Genomic DNA, 21,221 nt, shown 5'->3' on the forward strand with positions numbered 1-21,221 from the left:
ATCTGGAAAAAGCAGTAACCCTAGTCATTTTGACTAACTCTTTTGATCACTTTTTTGATCCTGTTTCGAGTCTTTACGACTTCGATCGGTGCCTTAGGGATGCCCGGGTTCAAGCCTTGTGTTGATTGCGACCGGCTGATGTCGGTCACGGATCCTCACCGCGTCTGCTTGTCGTGTCTGGGCGTCGACCACGACGACAAGGCCTGCTCCGACTGTCGGGCCCTATCTTCGAAAGCCAGGTGGGAGCGGTCCCGTAGGCGCCTCGAACTCAGACAGTCGGTCCCGCGCCGTGAGAGGTCCCGTTCCCACGGGAGGTCGAGGGACAGGTCGCGGGCCCGGAGCCACCACAGCTCCGAGGGTAGGCCTCACTCTTCCGGGTCGAAGTCGTCGTCAGGTAAGAGGCACAAGAAGTCCAAGCGGCGTCATCGCTCCTCGGACTCCCCCCGACGCTCGCACGATGCGGCCGGGGGTTCGGGTGGCACCGCCCCCGTGGCTCCGTCGTGGCCGCGGGCGCCGCGTCCGGCTCCATACCCTCCGGTCCCTGGGCTGAACGCGTCGTCGGAGGAGATCGAGCGCTTCCTCATGGCCATGAGGAACCTCTCTCCTCCGACGGGTTCCGCGACGCCTCCGGGCCCAGCGGACCCGTCTGGGAGTCCTAGCGGATCGGCGGCTCCGGCCCCGATGCCGTCGGGTGCTTCGGTCCCGACGCCGCCGGCGCCTTCGGGCCCGGCGCCGCAGCTCCCTGTTATCCCGACGCCACCGGCGCCTTCGGGCCCGGCGCCGAGGGGTCCAGTTGTTCCGACGCCGCCGGCACCTTCGGGCCCGGCACCGCAGGACGCCGCTGGCCCCCCTTCGGGATCTGGTTCGTCGCCGGTGGATCTTACGACCTCCCCGGCGTCGGACCCTCAGGTGTCGCCTCCGGGCGGCGCCGGCCCCGGTCCTATCCCCATTCCTGTTCAGGCGTCAGAACGGCCCCGATGGGCGCCGCTCCCGACGCCGCATGGTGATTTTCACTATTACGATCGGGCCCCATTGATTATAGACCCTGAATATCAGGAGATGGGTGAAGGGGAGGACTGGGAGGGGTCTGAGGACCCTCTGACCAGGGAGTGTCAGTCTTATGTGGACTGGGCAGGAGACCTTGGGGATGCCAGTGGCCTGGACACCTCTCCGGACACCGGTTTTGTCTCCCCTCCTACCGTGGCTTCGGAGGAGGGGGCTACATATGGTGTGGTGCTGATGAGGGCTGCCAAGGCCTTGGGCCTTGAGCTCCCCGTCGCGGCCGTGAGGACTAACCTCCTCACTGAGGTCCTTAAACCGCAGACAAGCTCGGCCGAGCCTCTGCTGCCCTTTAATGAGGCCTTAACGGACGTTCTTTTGGGCACTTGGTCCAGGCCCGCTACGGGTTCGCCCGTAGATAGGAACGTGGCCAGACGCCACCGCCCAGCCCCGGGCGACCCATGTTTCCTGTCCACCCATCCCACCCCCGAGAGCCTGGTCATCCAGGCCTCCAATTCCCAGACCGCATTCCCGTCGGCCCCGCCGGATCGGGAATCCAAGAGGTATGACCAGTATGGGAAGAAGATCTTCTCATCCCTGAGCCTCGGCCTGCGGTCTTCCAACACCGCCTGCCTCTTGGGACGTTACACCCACTCAGTGTGGGATAAGGTCGCGGAAGTGCTGCCAGAGGGCCCGTTGGAGGTACGGGCCAAACTCGGCCAAGCCCTTGTGGAAGGCCGGGATGCGGCGAAATATTCGATTAGGTGTGGGCTGGATACCACCGACTCGCTAGGCAGAGCGATGGCAACGACGGTGGCGGTCAGACGCCACGCCTGACTGAGGTCCGCCAACTTCTCGGCAGATGTCCAAAACACTCTTATGGACATGCCGTTCGATGGCCGTCGCCTCTTTGGCGACAAGGCAGACCACGCGCTTGAGCGTTTTAAGGACTCCAGGGCTACGGCCAAGTCCTTAGGCCTTTCGGGCCAGCGCCAGCAACCGGCTGCCTACCACTCCTTTCGTGGCCACGGAAGGGGTGCGCCCACACGCGCCGCCAGCCACGCACCGCAGGGCAATACCCAACGCGGTGGCGGCCGTGGGAACCGCCGTCCGGGCGGTCGGGGGCAACGGCGAGGTCAGTCCACACCTTCCCCCGCAGCATCTGCCTCAAAACCCTCCTAGTCGGTGCTTTCAGGCCCATGTGACGCCAGTTGGAGGCAGGGTTCGCCATTACCACCTCCACTGGCGCACCGTCACTTCGGACAGGTGGGTGCTGCAAATCGTCCGAAGGGGCTACTCCCTCCCCTTCGAGGCGACTCCTCCAGCCATGCCACCGCTGAACCACCGTGTATCGGGGGATCACTTGCGACTTCTGCAGGAGGAAGTTACGGCCCTCTTGGCCAAGGGGGCCATCGAGCGCGTTCCTGGGCCAGAAGTAGGGTGTGGTTGCTACTCCCACTACTTCCTGGTACCCAAGAGGGTAAAGGGGGCCTACGCCCTATCTTGCATCTACGGAACGTCAACGGCTTCCTCCGGAAGGAGAAGTTCAAGATGCTGACACTGGCTCAGGTTCTTGCTGCCCTGGACCCAGGAGACTGGATGGTAGCGTTGGACTTGCAGGACGCTTATTTTCATATCCCCGTCCTGCCTGCCCACCGTCGCTACCTGCGGTTCATGGTGGGCCACGAGCACTTTCAGTTTACCGTGCTCCCCTTTGGCCTTACCAGCGCCCCACGGGTGTTCACAAAGGTGATGGCGGTGGTCGCAGCTCATCTGCGCAGGTTAGGGGTTTCAGTCTTCCCCTACCTCGACGACTGGTTGTTGAAGGCGGGCTCGCCCCAGACAGTCGTCAGCCACCTTCAGACGACGGCAGACCTCCTGCACCAGCTGGGGTTCTCCATCAATGTGCCGAAGTCACACCTGTGCCCCTCTCAGAAGCTCCTCTTCATCGGAGCGGTGTTGGACTCGGGGCGATTTCGGGTTTACCCACCCAAACAGCGGGTCCGGGATATTCAGGCTCTGATTCCCATCTTTCAGCCGTTATCCCGGGTCTCGTCAGGTTGACGCTGCGGCTTCTGGGGCTGATGGCCTCCTGCATCCTACTGGTGCATCACGCCAGGTGGCGGATGCGGGCTCTGCAGTGGGACCTGAAGTTTCAGTGGGCCCAGCATCAGGGCAACCTATCCGACCACGTCCTGATCTCGGAGGGCACTGCGAGACAGCTGCAGTGGTGGCTTACGGACCGCGATTGGGTCAGCGGCAAATCCCTCTCCCTACCCCAACCGGAGCACGTGGTTGTGACGGACGCGTCCCTCCAGGGCTGGGGAGGCCACATGGGAGAGGCGGAGATCGGAGGCCTCTGGTCTCCGGCGGAGGCCTCTGGTCTCCGGCGGAGGCCCGGCTCCACATCAACCTGTTGGAGCTCAGGGCGATTCGTCTAGCACTGAAGGCATTCCTCCCCTCTGTCCGGGGGAGTGTAGTGCAGGTGTTCACGGACAACACCACCGCCATGTGGTACTGCAACAAACAGGGCGGTGTGGGGTCGTGGATCCTTTGTCAAGAGGCTCTTCGCCTTTGGCAGTGGCTGGAACGCCAGGGCGTGACCCTGGTGGCTCAACACCTGGCAGGTTCTCTGAACGCCAGGGCGGACGAGCTCAGCCGTCGGTGCATGATGGATCACGAATGGCGTCTGAACTCGGACGTGGCGCAAGGCCTCTTTCAGCGATGGGGAGAGCCTTGGTTAGATCTATTCGCCACCGAAGAGAACGCGCAATGTCATCAGTTCTGCGCGTTGGAATTTCCAAGGCGGCACTCGCTCGGAGACGCTTTTCGTCGCGAGTGGAGTTGCGGTCTGTTATACGCCTTTCCGCCTATACCACTTCTGCCCAGAGTGCTGAAGAAGATCAAGCGCGACCAGGCCCAAGTCATCCTTGTGGCTCCGGACTGGGCTCGAAGGTACTGGTATCCAGAGCTACAAAGTCTGTCAGTCGATCCCCCGGTACGTCTGCCTCTTCAGGAGGACCTTCTGTCGCAGCAGCAGGGGACGGTCCTCCACCCGAACCTGTCCAGTCTCCACCTCCATGCTTGGAGATTGAGCGGCGACAGTTGAGGCCATTTGACTTGCCTCCTGAAGTCTGTAACATCATTCTGGCAGCCAGGCGTCCCTCCACAAAGTCGGTATACGCCTGCAGGTGGAACAGATTTGTGGCATGGTGCACAGCAAAGGCTGTGGATCCTCTTTCTGCCCCTCTTTCTGAGGTTCTTCTCTTCCTTCTTTCTCTTGCCCAGCAGGGCTCTGCTCTGGGCACTATCAAGGGCTACCTTTCTGCCCTTTCAGCCTTTCTCAGGCTACCTGATCAGCCTTCTTTGTTCAAGTCCCCTATTGTAAACAGATTTCTTAAGGGCATCACTCACACGTTTCCTCCTGTTCCGTTTGTGATGCCTCAGTGGGACTTGAACCTGGTCTTAACATTCCTGATGTGCGCTCCCTTTGAGCCACTTCACAACTGTCCTCTTCGCCTTCTGACTTTGAAGACTGCCTTCCTGGTTGCCATCACCTCTGCCAGGAGAGTGAGTGAGCTCCAGGCTCTATCCTCTAAACCTCCTTTCCTCTCTGTCCATCCGGACAAGGTCGTTCTGAGGACTCGTCCTTCTTTCCTGCCCAAGGTTGTCACGGCCTTTCACATCGGGCAGTCTATCACTTTGCCAACCTTCTTTCCGCCGCCGCATCCCTCTAAAGAGGAAGAGCGGCTCCATCGTCTGGACCCAAAATGTGCGCTCTCATTCTATTTGGATCGCACACGCCAGTTCCGGGTGGATGACCAACTCTTTGTTGGTTACGTGGGCGCTAAGAAGGGGAAAGCGGTACACAAGAGGACCATCTCCCGGTGGATCATCTTGTGTATCCAGGCATGCTACTCCTTGGCCAGGAAGGAGCCCCCTGCAGGATTGCGGGCTCATTCCACCCGAGCCACGGCTACTACCACTGCCCTGGGCAGGGGTGTGCCCTTACAAGACATCTGTCAGGCAGCTGCGTGGGCATCGCTGCACACGTTTGCAAGACACTACTGCCTGGACAGCCAAGTCCGGAGGGATGGCTTCTTTGGCCGTTCCGTCCTCCAGGACTTTCTGGTGTGAGTATTGGTTCGCAGACCCACCACCGGGGTTGGTATTGCTGGGGTATCTATTCTAAGGTAAGGAATCTAATACTAACGTGTCTCTTTCAGATGCACAAGTTACTACTTGTGTAACGATATATCTGTAAGAGACATTAGTTAGTATTAGATTCCTTACCGACCCACCCATCCTCCCCGTTCTGCGAACCGATACCTAGGGTTAGGGTTGTCCCCTTCAGGGCCCTAGTTTCACTGGCACCAGTGTTGGTTTTTGGCATAGCTCTGCGTTTCTGGCGCGGAAAAGCTGTGTCTAAGAACTGACGTCAGCACGCGGAGGCGGCGTCTAAGTACTCCGACGACGTCATCACGGCGCCCACGACGCCGACGACGGACGCGGAGCCGCAGACGACGCCTACCGACGCGCAAGGGTACTGCTACGCAAAATTTTCCGGATCCAGTCTGACGCCTGGGGATATTCTAAGGTAAGGAATCTAATACTAACTAATGTCTCTTACAGATATATCGTTACACAAGTAGTAACTTGTGCATTTGGGGTGAAATGGTGCATTCTGCAACACATTTGCCATTTTATATTGAATTGAATTTGCTTTTAAAGCATAGTAAATTATGACCTTACTATGCACCAGTACAACAAACCTTTTGGGGCTCTTTTGTGAATCCCTTACTATCACTCTTTAACAGTGCCTCTCTTCTCTCAATAGCCACTCTGTCACGTGTATTTCATTTGTTTTACAGCATCTCTCATACAAGTGTAGGGTGTCAGAGCACTTTACATCACACACATACAGAGACAATGAATCGTACGTGTATAAATCAGTGTATAGAAAATGTTATGTTATATAAGGCAAAAGGGACTTTAAGCTTTAAGGTGTAGAATTCACATGTCATCCATACTGGCAAGCATTTTTTTAAGAGTGGTTGGTCTGGAGAAGCACTAAATCATGACACAGAATGTAACATAGGGGTTAGCTTTGACTTTAATTACAACAGTTTAATTCTACCCAACCACACCTTTTTGGCAAAATGAGGATTATGAAAGACTGGGAAAAAAGATAGCACCCAACTTGTACCATACAGTTTGCATGCAGCTGTTTGATTGCAGGTCATAGCTTCCGGTGCTAGATTATGATTGTAACTCATAAACTGCACCGTAACAAAACAATCTGACAAAAGCAGTAACCCACTGAGCTATGCACATAAACTACTGGATTTTTTTTAATGCATGGTACACATTCTTTGCAGCAGGCATATTACCCTCTGTGCTACCTTAGATGAGTCAACCCTGCTACTGAACAAAACATGCATCCCTCTCCAGCAGGTCCATTAATCACTGGATGTTATCTTGACACTTTTATAGTTGCCCGAAAACTACAGATTATTCAAGGAACTTTGAAGTGCTTTTGAAACTGTTGCGTGCGGACCCCCTGGGAATGTGTCACGGACCCCTAGGGGTCCGCGGACCACAGTTTGGGAAACACTGTTCTAGAGGGACTCGTCCTGATGTCATGTACCGTCAGAAACACAAAAACCCTTCTGTCCTGTACCAGCTAACCCTCCATCGAATGGATAAAAAAACTTTAGGTTTTCTTTATAAAACCCTCACCCACCAAGGTTGCCCCTTGCTGGCATACTTCATCTTGGAGAACATCCAGTTATGCTACGGAATGGGGCGTGCTGCAACCTAAGAGGCGCACCTAAGTGGTTTAGCCAGGCCTCGGTGATGTTGACGGCGAATCAGCCAAGGGGGACAATTTGGAGTAAGTGTGACTACAGGCACACCTTCCCACTGGAGGACCTGTGAAGCGTAATTGTTGCCTCATTTTTTTTTTAAGGCCCTTTTTAGAATACCTTTCCTCAAAAGGACGACCTTTGTTGTGATTTGCCTTGAGCATGTGATGATGCTAACAGTTGGAAAATATCTATTCCAATAACCCAAGCTTGAAGTCCTGGGACTTTGCTTTTGTTTTGGGCGACCCTTCATCTTAAGGTATAAATAAATCATAATACTGTACAAACTACAAATAAAAATATCTACACTCACCAGGTTCTCCTGCAAGAATACATTTAGTAGCACCACATTGGTAAAATATTACTAATTGTGAAGCTGTTCATTTAATTTTTTGCTTCATTTAAATGGCTGTCCACCACATTGTTTTTTTTCTTCATTGTATATTCAACTAGAACAAATCAGAGCATGATTACTGCTCCAACAGGACCTTCAAATTCTATTTTCACTTCACATTGCTCAATTGAAAACTTAAATGTTTTTCTCTGAAGGAACATACCCAAACCTTTTAAATACATTTTTTTTTTTAAGCACGGGACACAAAATATTCAACCAGCAGACTAGCTCATGGAAAGTTTTAAGCCAGGACTGATTAAGATTCCCAACTTTGAGGTTGGTTATACTTGGCATCTTAAACTGCCTGCTCATCCCAATTAATATTTGGTGTCTTTGTATAAATAATGGTAGTTGCAGATCTTTTCCTGCTACACTTACAAGGGATTGCCAGGATAAATGTTAACTTCTCCACTGCTTCTGATCTTCCACGACTGATGCTAAACCCTTATTTGTTTTTTAGAACAATTCATGCTTAAGCCTCTTTCCACATATGTTTGGGAGGATTTTAAATATGCACAGAGTTTGCCGTTTACCCTTGAGGAAGGAGGGGGAGTGGGGGGGACATGATTGGATGAGGGCGGACGGGGTTAGGAAAGTAGCCAACATATGGAAAAATGAACTTAGTCAAGTTTTTGCAAAGAAACCAATTGTTGAAATGCTAAAATAGTGAATGTAAGTGAGGATGGGAGCAAAGGAGTTTTCTGATATCTGAAAACAATATACTGTTAAGCCCACTAAACCATTCTGGTCAAGGGCATATTTAGCATTTCCAAGGTTGCCCAAAATCCATGAAGTTCATAGCTTGAATGTATTTAGTATTTCTTAATCCACTTCATTCCCCGGACATTACCCCCAACTCTCCTTCACTCTCCACTCTTCCTCATGACTCCTCATCGCTTCCTCCTGTCGTCCCTATTCTTGAACCCGTCCCCATCATACTTGAGCAACAAAAAAAACAATGCTTCCTGGCACGACTTCCGACCTGTAACTGAACTTGATGTCCTTAACGTCATTTCCTGATTCAAACCATAATCTCACACTAAAGACCCTCTCCCCCAACCTTGTCCAAGATCTAAAACCTATCATTTCCCCCTATTGGACCTCTATCATCAACTCCTCATTTAACTCTGGTTGTGACCCTGCTTCCCTCCAATTGGGACAGATCACTCCCATCCTCAAAAATCCTGCTGGTGACCCTAATCACCTAAATAACCTTCGTCCTATCTCTAACCTTCCTCTTCTCTCAAAAGCCTTTAAAAAATGCGCCCTGCTCCAACTAGATAGACACATTGATTCATTCAATCTTTTAGACTCCTTCCAATCAGGCTTCAGAAAGGGCTGTAGTACAGAAACAGCAATGCTTAACATAATTGATGACATCCATCACGCCCTTGACAAAGGCGAATCCTCTCCTCATTCTCCTTGATCTCTCCGCTGCTTTTGACACTGTCAACCATTGTACTCTACTTAACACTCTGAAAGATCGCATTGACCTCAACGGTGCAGTCCTAAAATGGTTCACCTCCTTCTTCCAACACAGAACCCAGCAAATTAAAATCCGTGACTGCCTTTCCAAATCTTTGCATATCTACCTAGAGGTCTCCCAGGGCTCTATCCTCTCCCCCTCTCTATTCAATTTCTTCATGGAACCCCTCACCCTTAAAGAAGCGGGAATCAATTACCACCTATACGCCGATGACACCCAACTTTACTATAAGATTCAATTCCGCTCAGATGTTCTTCACCTCAACGATGCCTTGACTAAGGTTCAATCCTGGTTCCACTACAACCACCTCAAACTCAACCCAAAAAAGACCAAAATCATTCTTTTCTCCCCTAAGAATAACTCTCTCCCCATTCTTTCATGAATCTCTGACCTTGTCACATTCAACTGCTCTCACCTAATCAAACTCCGGTAAATCCCTCTATTTTAACATTGACCAGAACCTTACCCTTATCCCCCAAAATAAGAAAATTCGTCCAAAAGCGCACTCTTCACACCCCATCACCTCAAGAAAATAAAACCCTTCATTCCTGCAGACGACTTTAAATTAGTCGTCCAATCTCTGGTCTTGTCGAAAATCGACTATGATAATGCCATCCTCACTGGAACTCCTAAAGCCCACCTTGCCCCAATCAAATCTGTTCTTAACCTAGCTGCTAGGCTCATTATTGACCTCAAACGGTTTGATCACATCTCTCCCACACTTAAAGCCCTCAACTGGCTTTCCCGTTGAAGCTTGTCCTATTAGACAGCTTGCATTACGCACAAAACCCTGCATCAACACTCCCCGCAGTACCTCTGATAAAATTCACAAAGTGGCTGCTCTAGAATATTGAGGAGCTCCAACACTCTCCCTCTTGTCCCTCCTCTGTTAAACAAGAACACAATCCTGCTCCTTTTCTGGGAACTCATCTAACATCTGGAACTCCCTCCCTAAAGATTTTCGTTGCAACCCCTCTTACATCAGCTTCAAAAAAAGACCTCAAACTTCTCCTGCTCAACAAATACTGGGGTCCTTAATCCCTTCCCTGAACACTCATCCCATCGGATCTCCTACTGTGACCCCCTTCTTCTCCATCCTCTCCCTCTCACACTAGTCTAATCGCTCTCGACTTGTAGTAGCTCACTGCAATACACTGGAATACATGTACATAAATAAATAAAAATTAAAATACATGAATAAAATCATGTAAAACTGAAGTTGTTTTTAATTTCAAATGTGTTTTATTGATTTTAAGAGCGAAAACAGGCATCACAGTACGATGGAAAGGCATTAGAGCGAGACAGACAGGCACGTCTTCTCTGTAAATCGAACAGTAGGCGAGGTACATATGGCGGAGCAGAGGAATAATGCCAAGGCAACAAATGGTATGCATTGCAAGAGAGCAAAATTGTAAGAACCGGAACCCACCCACGCCCAACCCCTCCCCCCCCACCCCAACCAGTGTGCCATGTGTGAGAAACATCTCTGAAACAATCAGGTAGTGGATACTGCGATAATTCATGAGATCACGAAGGGTCAAGCGTAGCTACGGTAAGTCGCAAAATGCGGAGGTATCTGGGGCATGTGATCTTGTTAAACTCTTTGGACAAGAGGGATAGCAGCGGAAGCCAAACCCTCCGAAATGCAGCTGTGGTGTGTGTGGTAGCCTGGATGCGTTCCATCCCCAAAGTGAACCAGAGTTTGTGTAGCCATCCAGTGTGTGTGGGCTTGGTGGTCGAACCCCAGAGCGATAGGACATGTTGCGTAGCCGCTTGCATGGCGATCCCCATTTGGCGACCCCAGGTAGATTTCAGGGGAAAGTGAGTGCGTTAGGTAGGCCCAAGTCGGTGTAGGCTGGAAATCTCGGGATTTCGGTGTCGAAGGTGGAGTCAATGTCGTCGAGGACTGCCTTCCAATAGCCCCGAACCGCACAGCAGTCCCAGAGGAGATGGGTCAAGGTGCCCCGTTCTCCGCATCCCCTCCAGCACAATTCGCTACGGGTTGGGTTCCCTCTATGGAGCCGGGCCGGAGTGAGATGCCAATACATGGCCAGCTTCACCACTGTTTCCCTGCCTGCAGTGTTGTGTGAGGCCCTATAGTGTATATATAGCTCCCTTCTTTAGGTGTCAGTGCTCTGCCAAGTTCCGCCTCCCAACGCTTCTGACCCGCTGTTTTGCCTGGGGTGGCCGGGGGCGTTTGCATTTTATAGATGTCCGAAATAAGATGTCTATCCGTGTCTTTTGTCATCAGCCATTTCTCAAAGACCGTCATCGGTCGTCCAACTAGAGGGGCGTAGACCGGGTTGGTGAGCCAGTGCCGGAGTTGTAAGTATTGGAAAAGGCGAGGATTTGTTATGTCATAGCCCTGCCTGATATCCGAGAGGGGAAGAAAGCCCTGTAGATCGAAAAGGTCGGCGGCAGAACGGCAGTTTGTACTGCGCCATTGCGAGAAGGCGTGGGGATACTTGCCCGGCGGGAACTCCGGGTTGTCCAGGATGGGGGGAAACGGGGAGGGGAAGTTTGTTAAACCTCTTTTAACAGCGACCGTGTCCCAAACCCGCATGATGGTGTGAGTGATAGGTGACTTCTGGAGGTATCGCGGCCGGTGCAGCCGGATGAGTAAAGGAACCTCCAAAGGGGCGTCTGGGCCATCGCCCTGTCCTGGAACAGCCACCTTTTCTCTGATTCCGGTCTATACCACTCCACCAAGTAGCGGAGTTGAGTCCTGGAAATATTGCAAAATGTTGGGGACTCCAAGACCCCCCTCATCCATGCTCCGGTATGCCAGCCGTTTATGTAAGCGCGCCCGTTTCCCTTCCCAAATGAAATGGTGGAGAGCGGCTTGTAGGTCTGCAAGGACGCCAGTGGGGTCGTGACCGGGAGGGTTTGAAAGAAATAAAAGATCTTTGGTAGAACTGACATCTTCACCGCCGTGACTCGCCCCAGTAGGGAGAGGGGTTGCTTGGACCTGCGCGTAAGGTCGGTCCGGATCTGGGAGGTGAGGGTTTTGTAGTTACACGCTATCGTCGACTCCGTCGAGGAAGTGAGAGTGACACCCAGGTATGGGAGTTGTGTGGTGAGTTGCAAGTCGCCCCCGTATGCGGAGGTAGACCCGCAGGGGGGGCGTTTTTGCCCAGAGGTTATTCCAGGGATTTCCCTCTATTGATTTTGAAGCCTGAGACAGCACCAAAAGATTCCAGCTCTCCCAAAAAAGCGGGTACAGAGCAGTCTGGATGGTCGAGAGCGGCTATTATGTCGTTGGCGTAGAGGCCGACCGTGTGAGGTTCTCGGCCGAAGGTAATGCCATGGATAACAGGGTTATCCCGGATCTTCTGCGCCAGGGGCTCCTTGTACAAGGCGAACAAGAGGGGGGAGAGGGGACACCCCTGCCTCGTGCCGCGCTGGATTTCAAACGGGTTCGATTGGAGGCCACCCAAGCGGACCCGAGCTTGGGGGTGGTGGTAACAGCCGGTGATCCAGGACTGAAAGCGGTCTCCCAGCCGAAAGCGCGTCAAGACTCGCTGTAAGTAGGTCCAGTCGACTTGATCGAACGCCTTTTCCGCGTCGATGGCCAACAATGCAGAGTCAGAGTCCTGGAAATGGGCCTTGTCTACCAAATGGAGTACCCGTTTGGTATTATCGCTGCATTGGCGGTTAGGAACAAAGCCCGACTGGTCAGGCTCCAAGATCCCAGGCAGGCACGGACCAAGACGTGCAGCCAAAATTCCGGTAAAGAGTTTCAGGTCCAGGTTGAGTAACTAAATAGGGCGGAACGCGGAGCAGTGTGTAGGTTTCTTACCTGGTTTAGGCAGCACCACTATTTCGGCTGCCAGCATATCCGGGGGGATGGAGCCTGGGCCTTCAAAGGAGTTGAAAAGCCGGGTGAGGACAGGAGCTAGCAGTTTACTAAAGGTTTTATAAAAACCGGCCGAGAAGCCGTCCTGTTCTGGGAATTTAAGCGGGCGAAGGTGGGATATAGCGGCCAGCACCTCATCTAGACGGATAGGGGCGTCTAGAGCGTCTGCGTTTGCCTGAGATAGCTCGGTGATTACCGCCGAGTCCAAATAAGCATCGACATCCTCTAGGGACACCGCGTCGGCCCCGTATAATAAGGCGTAGTAGGTCCGGAACGCCTCTGCAACCTGAGTCTCCTCAGTGAGGACGGCACCCGAGTCTGTAAGGCCGGAGATATTTGAACGTTGGGTTTTAGCTTTCAGGGCGCTAGCAAGTAAGCGGCCAGTTTTATTACACCCAACGTAATATGTATGGCGGAGACGGAGAGCCGCAAATTCCGCCCTGTCAGTGTCTAGGCTGGCTAGCTGGGCCCTGGCTGCTTTAAATTGTCTCCAGACCCAAGGAGCGCAGGTGCGACTATGAACCCTCTCCAGTTCAGAAACCCGAGCGGTGAGGTCGTCTCTCTTCGCCCTACGGACCTTGGCCTCCGCCGCGGCTATCGCGACAAGTTCACCGCAAGCCACCGATTTCAGGTCTCCCCACAGAGCTGACACCGATGGCTCTGAAGTATCATTAATGGGTAAGTAGTCAACGATACATTTATGGAGCTGCTTGGTGACATCCGGTCGCTGCAGGAGGGTTTCACGCAGTCGCCATGACCCATGGGGGCGGAGGGGCGCCGGGATCTTGAGCGACAGCTCCCCCGCGTCGTGGTCCGAGAGGGCCGCAGGCACTATGCGAACTTCGTCGAGGGTCGCAAGTAGCTCAGAGGAGCCCAAGTAATGGTCTAACCTTGCATATGTGCGGTGCACGTGGGAATAAAAGGTAAATTGTGTCGTGTTAGGGTGCTTGGTCCTCCAGAGCTCCACCAGGCCTCTCTCCCGTAACCACTCTGTTCCGGTGGCTGTGACAGGGCCTGAGTCCCCATAGCGATGCCCTGACCTGTCTTTATTCGTGTCCATAACCAGATTGAGGTCCCCCCCCCCCCAAAGGAGCAAGATCGAGTTAGAGGGTTGAAGTGACTCCGAAACTGCGCCTTTTAAAAAAGCCTCCTGTCCTGTATTCAGGGCGTAGATGAAGCCTATCGTCAAGCGTCGGTCTCCTATTAGAAAGGTGTAAGCCAAGAGACGACCCTTGATTTCCCCCGCCTTGTCCTACACCTTTCCCCGGTGTAGGAGAGTAGGGTCTGCAATCCTATGGTCACCCCAGATTTTTGCTTTTTGCTTCACTGGTTTACGACTTTCCCTGGCTGTGGGCCTGCTAATCAGACCCACAGCCTAGCTGTTCTCTCTCTAAATTGACATCCATGCACTTTAGGTGCATTTATCAATTGGTATTGGGACACCTTATCAACCCCTGTACGGTGTACCATAGGTACCCAGGGCATAGGTGAACCCAAGGCCTACCAGGGGCTGAAGCATGTATTATGCCACCCCTGGCTGGCCATCCAAAACGGACACAACTGGCTGCAAGACGGCTGGGGCAAGGTGGTGTAATCACCCTTTGCTGTAGACATAGTATACCTATATCTAACCCTAAAATGGACACATATACTCCTATCAGTCACTCCTATGGCAGGCCTTATCAATCCTGAAGGCAGAGTGCTTGGAATTATCTGAGATGGGGCTCTGGCATGAGCTGAGCCCGTCTGCAGCTTGCGGAACCAAGTCCTAATAGCTGTTCCATGATAACGCTATACCATATACTCTTAAGTGCATTATAATCCTCGCGGTTAAATGCTAACTTTGGTATAGCATTATCAAAACATGTCGAGTAAGGTGTCATATGAATTGGAATACTACCCCCTCGCCAATTCTGGCGACGGGGCTAGCATTCCACCCTTCGAGAGGGACACGACATGTATGTAACTGAAAACCCCGGTTAAAGTTAACTCGAGCCTTGGCATCACAAAATGGATGCTGCCACCACAGACACAAGTCTGACCTCCTGCTGCTGGGAGTCCTTCCAGCGAGGGAGGCTTGGACAAAGGGTTTCCTGCCTTGGGAGGTGCTAGCACCACCCCAGACAGGATTTTGTGTATTGGGTAGGAGAGGCCTGAAAGGAATGAGACATGCCTGGGGCACACAAGGTGTCCTGTGCATACACCGGTTCAAACCAGTTGCTGGGGCATCCCTGCCCCAGCTCTGGCACGAAACCGGACTAAGGATAGGGCGTGTAGCCACTCCCCTTCCTGGTCCCACCCAGAGGAGGGGCCTAGTCAGTGGTGCAGCCCCCTTTAGGAGAATAAAGGTAGGAGCTGGTCCCATTCCAAATTAGATTATCCTGAACAATTCTACAAGAAGAAACTCTGGACTTCGACGTTCTGCTCCACAGAAGACTGAAGAATCTCCCTTGTGGGCAAGGAGTGTCCACCCTGCAACTGCAGGCACCATCAAGCGTCCAGCGGCTTCACTTTGTCGTCTTCCCTCGAGGATCCAGACTTCAGAGCTCGACGAGACCCGGATTCCCAGACCTCTCCGACCTCCACTCACATATGCAGCACAGCTGAGATCCGTGGGTGCGACGAGACGGGGGACCGGCCATCTTGAAAGAAACTGCACTTGGCTTCCAGCACGACTCCCGAGGTAAACTCGACCAAGTGCTTTGGGGATTGAGAAGCCCCAGCCCCGAGCAGCTCCTGCACTGAAGATCAGCCCTCCAGCATCCACGAGATCTGCGCGGGGCCCTTCTGCCTGTTTGCTGCTCGACGCGTTGTCTGGTCACTTGCCGGCTGGCTAGTGGCCTCCTAGACGACGAACTTTGAAATCTTCACTGCTGGTCTGGTTGCTCCAGACTGGCCCTTGCTCCCTTTTAAAAGAGGGGCACCACGGATCCTCCTGGTCCACTCCAGACGCTGTTTGCACTCACCGCGTGGGTTGCCTTTGCCAAGGCCTGTTGACTCCAAATCCGGATCCGACACCGCCGACAGCGAGAGCCTGCGTGGGACAGCTCGTGCCTCCATCCTGGTCGTCGAAGACACCTCCTGGTCCACGTGGCTGCAGAGACAAGCGTCCACTCTTCACCTGATCGCGACGACGACAGCTGGTTCCTTCCTGGTTCCACACCGGTCACTGGCTAGTGACTTTGAACACTGTCCCCTCTGCTTTCAGGTCCTCTTCTTCACCGACCCACCCGTGGATCGCACCGGACATCTTCCTCCTGGTCGCCTGCAGCATCTTTTCCTCCAGGCTCCATAGACTTCAACGCAGAAACCCGACACGACTTCGCACCAATGCACCCGCAGCCCGTGGGTGAGGTAACAAGAGCATTTTGGTGCTCAAGGGCAGCTTGACTCTCCTAGTGTCCAGATTCACAGTCGTTTTAGTCCTAACCAGTCAGGATTGTCCGTACTCACCTTTTTCTTGAACTGTACTGTCCATAGACGTTGTTACGCATCCTGTGTGTGAATTTACACTCTGCAGACGCGTCCCGTGGGCCTCCTATTACTTACCTGAGGTTAGGATAGTGTAGTCCCAGCGAACCTCCAGCCTCTGGACAGCTCCATTCCTTCTACTTATACCATTTACTTAGTATATGGTTTGTCGTGCCCCTAGGGCACCATTGTAATTGTGTGCAATTTATCGTATTTTTCCTAAGAGATTGTCATGTGCTTAGCCCTCTGATCTCATAAAGAGTTCAGAGTTGTTTCGTATTAATAAATATATTGTTTATTTTCATAACATGTGTGGTGTCCTTTCATCTTGTACTCAAGGGGTTATATGTGGTAAAACAGCCGGCTTCACATGCCAAAAGAGTTTAGCCTAAGACTGCTTTGTCCATGCTACCATTAGGATAGCTGGTCTATAAGGTTGACTTACAACCAATCACCATAAGGGTTGTTTGGACTGATACAAGGTGATCACTAGAACTAGTGAGCATCATATATCAGGCCAACTTCTCACAAGGGTGATGAGACCAGGAGCAGCAGGAGTCTTCGTGGTTGCAGTCTTGATGCCCAGAGCAAGAAGTCCAGTGTGCCCAGATGGTTGAAGAAGTGGTGTCTTGAAATTAATCTCGTCACTCAACAAATCTCGAGACCTACCCTCAGATAAGGGCTTAAGTACCACATGGAGAGGGTTAGGACAATTCAGGGTTCCTTCCCAGGGGAGGGGTTGGACAGTGGGGAGGATACTCCTGTGTCGTTTGTCCAGTTTTGCGCCAGAGCTGGAGCCAACTGCTCTCTGAGCTGGTTTTAACTGGACAATGGAAGGAGAGCACCAAATGTGCCCTACAAGTAGACTGAGTGACGCTGGCAAGTGCTCCCACCCGGCCCCAATACACTAAACCCTGTCTGGCAGATGGTCACACCTCCCTTTGACATGATACCTGTTGTTCTGCCTTCCTCTGCTCGAGCTGAGCTCAGCAGCAGGAGGGCAGAATCGTGTCCCTGGTCGGCAGCAGTCATGTTGTGCTGCCTCATCTAGAAAACCGATACCTGGTCCACTGAGGGCCTCACTGAGGAGGTTTACAATGCATGGAATCATTCCTCCCACACCGTTTAGTGTGGGAGTATAATTCCAACATGTTTGATACCAAACATGATCGGATTCGTTACAACCAGTTTACAGATGGTCATCGTGTAATGACGTGTGGCCACTCTATGTATCGTAATGGTTGCTGAACTTTCAACCTGGGAGAATAGACTCCGAAGGGAGCCAACCTTAGCGGCTCTGGGGACAGACGCTGCTCGACGCTGGTTGCTGCACCACATCCCTCCAGCCTGCACTGCTTGCCTGCCCCCGCCGTCGCTGATCACCTGCGGCCGCCGAGAGGGGCCGGGCAAACAAAACTACAATTCCTAGCGTCCCTTGCTCCGCGGGGATGCCGTCTGACCGCTGGGACTCACGCACGGGGGCATACTTCTGGCAGCCCTTCCTCCCACGTCGTGGGACGCCCGCGGGCATCGCCGGGCTGAGAATACGTCCTCCAGACAAGGTACTGTACCGGTCTCTATGGCCTGCTGGACCTCCTGACTTTGACTTTTTCCCCGGATATTGTGACTCTTTGGTTGCTTTCTTTCACGTGGCCAACTGAGCGACTGCCTACATCGTTCAGATGGGGAAAAGAAAAACAATGGAGGGGGGGGGGGCTTGTGACAAAGGGAAAAAGGTGAAAAAGGGGCATCCATGGGGCAAGCAACTGCGTAATGGACAGAATTGATGGGTTGGTCTCAGAATGCGTGGACATTCTAAGTTCTGATGTAGTAGGTTTAGAAGCGGGTGCAATACAACATAACGATGATATATTAACTAATCACCAACCAAATATCCCCTCCATGTTTAGGAAAAAATTACAGCCACCCACTACCTCTATCACACATTCTGCCATCGGTGATATAGTGCACACCGAATCCTCTCCCCCGCCAATACAGGACACTGCAAGGGTCGAGGACGTTAACCAAGCAGCGGACTTTGCTCACATTATTCCTTGCTCCAATAGATTTGCGATCCTTGAGCACATGATTGAGGGACAAACTACGCAGGGGGTGTCGAGCTGCCTCGAATTGAGTTAACCCTATGATAGAAAGATGTGGCTGCAATCACCCTAGGGCTACAGCAGAAAGTAGAAACCCTGGAAAACGACGTGGAACAACTAAAGAAAATGGTAGCAACCCTCCATTCTAGGCTCACACCACCGAACCCCCCCCCCCCCCAGCACACCAATTACCCCCACACCCCCTGTATCCTCTCTGCATAAGGATGCTCTTGCAAACAATCCATCATGTAAATTACAATGCACCGGTAAAACCATTGCGCAGAGGGTACAAGACTTAAGATTAGCACCTCTAGTACCAATTCCCTCCGGGGTTAGGAAAATGCAGGCACCCAGAAGCCACCCATCTACCCCATCCTTCGCACCGGGGGGACGTAATAGTCTCTATACCAAGACGCACGCTGGCGAACCAAACTTCAATCCTCCCGGGGATCCAACTATGGACTCTAGGGCAATAGTCTATATGGTAAAGGTGCCAAAAGTCAAAGATGGCCAGAGCTATGAATCCACTGACTCTCTACGCAACAAAACAATACACTGGCTACGGCACGTTAGAGGCTGTAGGTCTATAATACGTGAAGATATACAGGGTATCAGGAGAATCAGTCAGCGGAATTCAGCCCTAGACTGTATCGAGTTAAGGCTTAACGATCCCTTCCTCGCTGAAAATCTTTTAGCGTTGGAGTTCCGCACCACAGCCCCTGACCATTCAATAATCCAACTGAGACATAAACCCCTCTGGCTGGAAGATGGTTCTGTGGGTAGAGTTGAACCCGGGTCAAGGGGAGTCAGTTCAGGGTTGAACAAGGTTGACTGACTAGCCCCTAACGATTCTGACCCCAATCCCATCATTTTACCTCCATCAAATCTGATGGACCTAGACTCCCCTGGGGACATTGCAAACCCTGAAACACCATCGGCACACTGTTCGATCTTGGATAATGCCCCCCATAGATCGGGCAGACCATACTCCATCCCTAGAGAGATAACAACTAATAGCAATCTCAATTCGGTATCCCTGAACATATTATCATGGAATGTAGCAGGGCTAGAAAGGAAACTTAAACTCCCAGAATGGCAAAGCTTCATGGGTAACCACGAGGTATGCCTCTTCCAAGAAACCTGGAGCCTAATCCCCTTACACAAAGTGGGCTATACAACATTCTGCATTCCTGCAACCAGTTCGGGCAAAGGGCGACCATCTAATAATTTGGATTAGTATAAACCTCAACTGGGCAATCACTGCACATCCTGGCCAGTCTAATGATATTCTGCACCTAACAATTAAAAATATACCCAAGGGCCCGCAACTTGAGCTTTTTAACATCTATGCCAGAGGTTTCCAAGGGGCCCGGATGTCCCCAGTCATTTCGACATTGGAGAGTGTTAGCAAGAGCACCGTCTCACTCCAATGTGATAGTAGCTGGGGATTTTAACGTGACCTTTGAACCACTTAGCTTGGACGACCAAGAGGGAATTGCTAAAGAGGATGCTAAATGGGATATCCCGCCCCTCACTATAGATCCAATTAAAAAATGGTCCCAGCGAGCTATTCAAATAAACGCTCTGGGGTTGGAGTATGATCTAAGGGCTGTGAACGGGAGGACTCGTTCCGAGCAACATGGTGCATACACTTTTAACCGGTTATGCTCCCCCTCTAGAATAGATTACATATTTCTGGATGTTCGCTTATGGCGTGACCTTATCGATATGGAAGTTGTAGCCTCCTTGGACAGTGACCACAACCCACTCTGCATGCAGCTAAATAACATTTGGCAGCAGTCAGGACCTAAGGCACATAATCGCCCATTAATGGCAAGCAGAGAGGTAACCCCTTCCAATTGCAAGCGACGCTTGAAATGGCATAAAATCTCTCAACATGAGGAGAAATTATTATGCATCAGGGAGGAAGTAATTGCCAAGAGCATCGAATTGACAACACTTTATGGTGTCAGGGGGAAGCAGATTATACCTAATTTTAAGAACTTTTATCAAGTCGCGATAGATAGGCTTAGTTCCTATTTTATCATGGAAGGGAATCCTGCCAAGAAACATGACTTTAAAAAACCTAGTAATCCTTGGTATTCCAAAAAATGCAGGGAAAAACGGGCAGACATAGGGTCCAGTATAAGGGCAAAAGACCCAATCGCAGTCAAGATTGCGAGGAAAGAATATGCTAGGGCCTTGATCGAGGCTAAACGAACCTGGGAGGAGGCTCATTGGCAGGATTTGAAGGAAGCATCGTTATCGAAGGATTCCATTCAATTCTGGAGTTTAATCACAGGGACAGGAAATTAGAGGACCCAATGCCAAACCATATTACTTGTCTTCAGTGGCATGAGCATTTTTCGAACCTCTACCGAGGTGAAGTTTGTCTAGAGCTCCCAACAACAGAACCTGCCCCCAAAGCTGATGAACAGGAACCCCTTGATAAATTTGATCTTTACGAGGTCGAGCTAGCAATAAATAGTATTGCCCCTGGGAAGGCAGCAGGCCCCGATGGTCTTCCAGGGGATCTGCTTCTACACGACCCCATTCCGTGGGCCCAGTTCATTCTTCTTGTTATGAACTTGATAGCCAGAGGAGCTGCCGTTCCAGACTCCTGGAAAGGAGCTGAGGTAGTTCCAATTTTTAAAAAGGGGAGTAGAGAGGACCCCGCCAACTACCGGCCAATCAGTTTGATTGACGTGATACAGAAGGTGGTTGGCAGGGTCCTTCTCTCAACAATCAGAACCTGGATGGACGAGGGTAATATCCTTTCACACTTCCAGGCAGGATTTAGGCAGAAGGTGGGCACGATGGACCAGGTCCTTAGATTCTTCATGATCTATTGGAAGTCAGTTACCTTGGGGAAAGGGAGTTTGTACCTGGCTTTCATAGATTTGAGGACGGCTTTCGACCTGGTCCCTCGTGACAAACTCTGGAAGGTGATAGAGCACCTGGGCATGCCACCTTATATCCTTGACTTCCTAAAAAGATTACACTGTGATAACTATGCAAGGATTAGATGGGGAACCCAAGGGGAGCTAAC

General features: G+C 51.8%; 1 protein-coding gene across 1 annotated transcript in view; it reads left to right on the plus strand.

The window, feature by feature from the left end:
- Window positions 1–21,221, plus strand: part of LOC144818836 (uncharacterized) — a 1,999,126-nt gene that overhangs the window by 913,412 nt on the left and 1,064,493 nt on the right.

The sequence above is a fragment of the Lissotriton helveticus genome, chromosome 2_1 (genome assembly GCF_964261635.1).
Source record: "Lissotriton helveticus chromosome 2_1, aLisHel1.1, whole genome shotgun sequence".
Classification (NCBI taxonomy): domain Eukaryota; kingdom Metazoa; phylum Chordata; class Amphibia; order Caudata; family Salamandridae; genus Lissotriton; species Lissotriton helveticus.